Below are 8,146 nucleotides of genomic sequence, written 5' to 3' on the forward strand. Positions count from 1 at the left end.
TCAGTGCAAGTGGTCCATCATTGCATTCAGTCCGTATGCAATTATACAATGTCCTACCTGCCTGTACATACAGTAGCCTATGTATCTCCATACCAACTTTTACATTTCCTCCTAAACAAAAAACAAAGAGATTATACTGTGTTTACGCTATGTTGTAACCGTAATTACGAGATTGCAACCATGAAGCTGTTCACGTCCTCAGACTCGAATCTATGAGTTTCTATGTCAACACTATCAATGCCGAAATGAATCTGCAACAGTCAGGTGGTATAAGTAAGAGCTCTGCAAGTTGTTTACGTTCATTATTATTCTAATGTTAAGTGGTTTGAGACATGAGGTCATTTCACCTCATCTCTCGTGGTGCTTTGCAGACTCTGCTCTGGCTGTGCGTGTTCATGTGTTTTGGAGGAGGCGTGGCTTTGTAGACACTCTGAAGGGAGGGGGGGATCGTATGCTTTCAAAGCTAACTTGCTATTGTTAGCCTCTCTACAATTGCCTACCCTAAATTGTTGGGTACAGTGTTTTAACAATGATTACTCTTTCAATTACCGATCAGAACTACAGTTTCCTTTCATATCAAATTCTAGCCCATGCATATTGAAACTCTCAAATCTCTGATTCAAGTTAAGGGGTTAAAGGTTGACAGCGCAGCTGGATTTAGTTATTGTGCACTGCTCAGGTGGGCTGGACTCCAGTCCAAGTCCCGGTTCTCCAAAGGGTCCACCTGACTGAAGTGTCTACAAGAAACATGAATATCAATATAGACTTTACTGGGATTTGCTGTTAGCTGTACACTAAAACCTTTGAAATCATAGACAGCCTGTAGTGTTTTCATAATTCAGTGGCTTAGCACTGCTTTGATTTGAGGGGTAGCTGTGGGGAATTTTACAGTACAGAGAAATTAATGCAACTAGGGATGCAAGATCCAGTACTTCAGTACCAAGATGATGCTAAAATCATTGTTAGTATCGGTAGTACAGACACACCAAAAATGTCCTTCTCATGCTTTTTATCTTTGTTCTGCTGTTTATATTTGATCCATTGCTTTAAAATGGCTTATTAATTTATTACTGAATAATTATTTTGCTTAATAAAATAATGCTTTAAAGGAAATTAGCTTTTTTTTTTAAGTAGTCATTTTACAAAATAATTATTCGAGTTGTGCTTTATTACACTTATGAATACATAACGTACTTCTGTAAGTATTTTAAGGCTAGATTCAGTTGTTTTAATTTAATTTGTTAATATTTACACTACAGTTCAATAGTGTGTGTTTTTGTTTTGCTGTGGTATTAAAATTAGTACAAAGAAGAGTGAGATTTCACTGGCATCAGCATTGACTGCTGACATTTTAGTATCATGGTAACCCTAAATTCAACATAGTTGGCCAACTTGGATTTACTGTAATCTCCTCAAATTTTAAACTTTGGCAGAGTCAATATCAAAGCCAGAGCTTCAGCATGGCGCACACCCCCAAATATGAGTCATGTTGTCATCCCTCTCATACACTTATCAAACAGCTCAAGCACAAAAGCAGATTTGGCCCTTGTTTGGCTCTAGTCTGGATAGTATGGGTTTAATTCCTTCTGAACTGTGCCTGTATCAGGTATCAAGAAATCAAACTCCGTATTGGCTCTGATGACACACCTTCAGAGTGCCATTTGGGCTCTGGGCCTATCAGTTTCACAATCGAGGCTTTATTCCTCTGGACTATAACGGCTGAGGCTTTAAGTATGATTACAGAGGGATTGTCTTAAATAACCTCAGAGAGAAAAGGCACTGTGAGCTAAACCTTATGCTGGCAGAACACATTTAGCAAAGAGGAGAGCAGAGTTACGGGAGTTACGGGAAGGACAGTTAAGCATCAGGTTTGAGTTTAAGGGAATACTTGGGATTATTTGAGGTAGCCATTGAGCGATGTAAGAAGTATCTTTATATTTGGTTACATAACCAGATACCATTCACTTTACACACAATATAAGGCTGTCATTACGAAACCAGTTTCCTTTCCACATCGTCCTCTGTTACTTTAATGCTGGACTCTGTTGAACATGTAAAGTTTACCTGTCATTTATACACTGCGGCCATGACTCGGCTGGCATATTGCATGTGGATTTGAGCTGAGAACTGCAGGCCAACTGCACAAAAAGGAGAAGCTCAGTGCCATAGACAGAAAGTAAGCTGTGTGAGGCAAGATCCCGGTCGTTCTTGAGCAACATTGCGCTTACTGTACATGCTCTCTTAGAAAAAGAAGTGAAAGATAAATATTGTCACAGGCTTTCATGGAAATCACTGGGGAGATTCCTATGGCCTGTCCGATGCAACCTGAAAAACCCCACTTCTTCAAGGAAAGTCATTAAGACTGCCATGTCAGTATGTCAGCATGCCAGACCATCTGAAACACAAGGAAAGGTGCTTTTGTGGGCCCTGCATTGAAGAACTGATTCCATCACATCACATTCCTGGCTAGTGGCTCATATGGATATACTGGGTTTGATTAGTGGAATTTATTGGATGGTCCGTGAATGATTATTATTATTGACATTAATAATAATATGCTATCCATTATTCATATGATACATGAATTCCTAATTAATTGGGCAATTAAGCCTTTATCTGTAGTGACAATAGCCAATGACACGTCTTATACACTCACATTTACTTTAAAGGGACAGTTCACAAAAAAATAAAATCTACTACTCACATTCATGTCATTCCGCCCCTCTATGATTTTTAGACCTCAAAATATGACATTGATTTTTTTTTTTTTTTTGCACAACGAAAGTCAGTGAGGATAATGTGGTTTTGAATCCCACTAACTTTAATTGTATAAGCAAAAATAGCTGAAACATTCTTCTAAAATTATTTTATGTTGGGTGAGTAAATTATGACAGAGTTTTAATTTTTGAGTGAACTATTTTTTCAAGTCCATATGGAAAAGAAGTACACTTAAACGCAAAACAGTGACAAAGCAAATGATGACTAGAAACTAAACATGACCGTGACAACTTAAGTAGAACTTGAGTACATATTTAAATATGTAATTGTATAATTACTTCTATTGTATTTGAAATATGGTTAAAATGTACTGCCGGCCCGGTGAACTAAAATAATTAACTTTAAATGTAATATTGAATAAAACATTACAGTAAAAAATATAATAAAGTAGCTTACATGTGCTTCAGTATGTTAGTCAACACATTAAAACAAGTGTACTTATGTAAAGCACGACACAAGATTATTAAAACAAAGACTTAAAAAGTACTTAAAGTAAAACTTTTCATTTGACATGAATTGGACTTTTAAAAAGTGCACTTTCCAAAAGTTTACTTTACTGTGTTAAGAAACATATTAATGAAAATGTACTCTTTTGAACTTGAAGTATACACATAAGTGGCATTTTATTTAATGAATATTATATTATCTGCAAGTACATGTTTTAAAAAATATATATACTTTAATGTTTGAAGTGCACTACAAATGCACATTCAATACAATTAAGCACACTCCTTTTTCACAAGAGACTAATCCATCTGTGATGAGAATATTAAATAAAGGCTACAAAAAAATGTAACAACAATCCATGATAATGTGGTGCATGGTACTACTTACATTTAATTTGTTGCATACTTTGGTCACATTTTAAATTACAGAAACATCTGTCTGTGTAACAATACTAAACTCATATTACATTATATTATAATAATAGTGTAAGTGAAATTGTCAATTTTATCCAATTCCCTGTCAATTAGTTACTAGAATGGTTTGAGACTGTGTGTGTTCTTGTGGTATCATCAGCCAACCAGTGCTTCATGACATCATTTTTCTATGACTCCAGAGTTATTACTCACGTGACATTTTATTAAACAACAACATGCATTTAAAAAAAAAAAATCAGATTTACATCACAACTATGTCTCTGCATATTTAAACATTTCTCAAACACAAGCACACAATACTACTATTCTACTGTAGACTATAAGAGCCCCTTTTTAGCTAGGTCAAGGTACAATATCAAGAAATACAGTCTATTTGTAGGGTACTGAAATGCTCTCTCTCTCTCTCTCTCTGACAGGCCAGACGTCTAGGTTTCTGGGTGATGATGGGTAATATCAGTTTTAAAGTAGGTAAAATCTAAACCCCTTGGTTTCATTTTTCAATAATCTCATTTGCTCAATTTGTTATCATTTTATAATGTGCCTTTGGCTTATTCAGGCAGAGTATGGCTGGAAATGACAAAAAGGTGGACTATAATTAGGCCACATTAACATAAATCACATGAGCTATAGACTAGCGTCATCCCATCGACAGCGCGAGCGACGCGACAAAACTACAACGCTCCTTTATAATCACCAAAGCGTAGCTATTAGAGAGCTTTCACAGAGAACGTTCCATTTTAGAACAACTAGACAGAGCGCTGGGTTTTCGAGACAAAATCGGAATTGGTAACAGACAGTACACCTCGTCTAAAAAACGCAAGGATAACGTCACAAAACGCGACGCCTGGGTACAGAGAACAACGATCCAAACTAGCGCGGTGTGAAAGCTCCTTAGCATCGAAGCTTTTGTCGCGTTGCGATTAGGACGCTCGATCGCCTCGAATTCTAGTGCAATAAAGAAAAGCAGAATCAATTTATTTTCTTTAGGCTAATGTAGACTAATGCTGCCCCAGCCTACTGCGCGTATGTCGATGTAACAAAGGCGATGAACAAACGACGCGATGGACTGCTAGATTGATAGACTAATCGTCATTATGTGGCATTTCGCATCTTTCTAGGATTGACACGCACGCAATGACCCCCGTTTAACCCAATCCCGCATTCTGCGATTATGTAACATTATTGATGATTTCATCGCGCTCAGGACAATGCCGGGAATTCTGTGTGCTCCAATAGGCTAGTTCAGTCCGGCGTTTTAGCGACAAAACGGCATAACACAAAGATTAATAACGCGTTGACCAGGCGCTATTAATTCAGTAGGCTATATTGCATAATTTGCTTTAATCTGTATTTGCCCTTCATTATATTTAATGCTTCAAGTTCTCAGTGCTGAGAGTCTGGATTTCCTGATGACGCGATAAACTGCACTTGAAATCATAAACGGTAAGAAAAGAGCGATGATGTCATTTTACTTCAGTTCCACAACATTAACGTTTACTCCCGCTAACAAAGAGCTTGCATGTTAAAATGGCTATCAACAAGAGGGCAGCTGGGAAACACATGACTGTAGTCTTACCGAAGCCACTGAACATGTTTAGTGACCCCCTTTACACCACTGACAATGCAACATACCCACCCTGTGCCTTGGCACCTAGATTGGTGTGCCCTACCTAATGAGCCCTATACGGCTCATGTGACTTCACTGCAAAGACATTAGAATATAAATAATTGACGCACTACGTTTGCATTTGGCCTCGTTATAAAATATCTGGCGAATAAAGCATATTTACAGACCGCATGGGGCAGACTTGGGTTCTTCGGATGTAATGTTCTGTTACTGTACCCTGCAGGACAGATCTGTGTACACAATAAAGCTCAGTAAAACAATGTCAGAAAAGACGTTTACCTGACAGCGTGGCCGTTCGCTCTCCATCTATGATTCCACGATGACTCGGTTAACCGATTGCCTTGTAGCATTTAGGTCCGGAGAGGCAGGTCTGTTAGATGCTGGCACATGTCTTTCCTCTCGTCCAGGGCAGGCTGGCACAAGCAGAACTGCAATCTCGCGCAGGACACGCTGCTTCGATGAGCGCAAGCGCCGCGCGCCACGCTATCCCGCACGAGACCATTGAGCGGCCCCGCGCCACGCCCCCTTCAATGAGCTGTCAGTGGCAGTGCACCCGCACGCTTGTACCACTGCATGCTTTCACATCGTTACAGTGAGTTTGTTGTCCATGCAGACCTACATGTTATTAATTGTATTAGATAATAAAATATAAACGCAAGTGGCATGTAGCCAGCCTACAAACTGCTGCTCGAGCTTTAATCAGAACTTCACTTTTCTGAGCCAAACTGACTTTCAATCAACTTAGTTTTATTGGATGAATAAAATTTCACTAGGCGTTCTAGCAGAGCAGCGCAGCAGCCACATGTGTATCGTATAGAATCACATTGAACTGTTCATTCCCACTCAAGTTTAACAAACATGAATTAGGCTATAGGCCTACGCAATGCTTTTTAGATTTATTTTGAGCAATATATGTGATTTTTCTTCGAACTTTTCACAAGAATCATTTTAAATAAAACTGCTTTCATCATGATATGCTGTTTATTAGGTGTCATTGGTTTGTGTTTGAAAATTATAATTATAAATTATGACTTTTTGTATTTTTATGAGTTCTTTATGAGATTTTTATCTGTAAATCCTACTGAAGGGAGCTTCTGGATGTCCAAGGCTAATTCTTATTTTCTCTAAAAAGTGGAATATGTGATTACTGTTACCGTGTCTGACACACAATAACAAAAGTCTCGACCAGATCAAAAATCAAACGTGATTGAGGCTAATAAAATAATATAGCCCCCCATGTAAGCTCCCCTGCACTCTATGTCAGGCATGGCAAACTGCCCCATGTTTCAATTGCTCTCGTTCGACAAACCTTTCACACCTCTGCTGAGTATGAGACCTAATCTTCATTGTTCCTTTATCATTATTCTTTTTTTTTTATTCAGTCATTATTAGCCTTTATTCTAGCAGTGCATGGCATGCCAATCGCGTTGATCCCAATATACATTTATCCACCTATAAAAAGACTTTCTAGAAAACAAAACAAAAACATTTCTGATGACCTTATGTAAATTATTATGACAAAATATATCATGAAATATAACTGCAACTGTGCTGCTCTATTAGAGCTACAATTAGCATTAAATAAGACAATGAATACTATGCTTTTACTCAAAACCCACTTTAAACCACAATTGAGTGTTTGTAATAACTTCCAATTACGATCGAATGTGGGTTTTGGTCATATAATGTTGTTGAAATATGTTATTTATATCCTTTTATACATACAATCACATACATATTTTAAAGGAATAGTTCACTTCAAAATTAAAATTCTGTCATCATTTATTTTATATTTTGAATAATGTCAGTAACAGTTGATGTACCCCATTGACTTCCATAATAGGAAAAAAAATACTATGGAAGTCAATGGGATACATCAACTGTTTGGTTAGTGACATTCTTCAAAATATCTTCTTTTGTGTTCAGCAGAATAAATAAATGCATACAGGTTTGAAACAACTTAAGGGTGAATAAATGATGACAGAATGCTCATTTTGAAGTGAACTAATCCTTTAACTGTGTCATATTTAATATGTAGAATCGTTTCACTGGGTTTGTTGTGTACGGAACAGGCAGAGGATGAGTGATGGAAGTTCGTCATCTGAAGAGCATTTCACGCCGACTTTAAAAAAAAACAGCCACTAAACAGCATTTTTCATAATGAAAGCTTTTTTGCCTCTCCCCTGGTGCACTATCCCACACTGGTCCTAAAATGAGCTCCAATGGCCAACACAATCAGACACCATTAGGAGCAATTACTGTTGTTATGGAGCAGGTGTAAACCGTTGCTGTTTTTCCAGCTACATAACCATGGCAGCCTCCCTACACACCACACTCGAGTCTCAGCGGCAGGGCAGCTGAACCTTTAATTACCCTGCAGCTAACACACAGATTTAGGCAGTGCAATACGGTCCCTAGCCAGTGCATCATCCTCTATTTGAGTCAGTCCCTTAAGAGGGAGTTTGATATTGTGAAAAGTCTGTTTTGGGTGCTGACACGAGGGCAGCCACCTTACTCAAGCAGACACAGTCCCATTTTAGACTATGTTGTGGTGGTGTAGTTACTGGTTATATAACAGAATTAGTTTTGCCTACTGCTCCCTGGAGTGTCTGTATGTGTGTGCGCGTGGACCGCTACGCTGACATAAAACCATCAGGAATAACGACAAGATAGACAGGGAGATACCCGCAGTGGGACAGCCGGCGGGTGGAAAGTGAGAGAGCACAATTAGTGAGGTCACCCCAAAGTGATGCGTAAAGGGAACACCGTCAGTCACGTCACAACCAGACTGTACACTTTAGGATCTCACTATTACATCACTAGCAAATTACATTCTTCAAGGATAACGACACATATCACA

Source organism: Rhinichthys klamathensis, unplaced genomic scaffold, assembly GCF_029890125.1.
Source record: "Rhinichthys klamathensis goyatoka isolate OS25496 unplaced genomic scaffold, OSU_Roscu_1.1 h1tg000225l_1, whole genome shotgun sequence".
Classification (NCBI taxonomy): domain Eukaryota; kingdom Metazoa; phylum Chordata; class Actinopteri; order Cypriniformes; family Leuciscidae; genus Rhinichthys; species Rhinichthys klamathensis.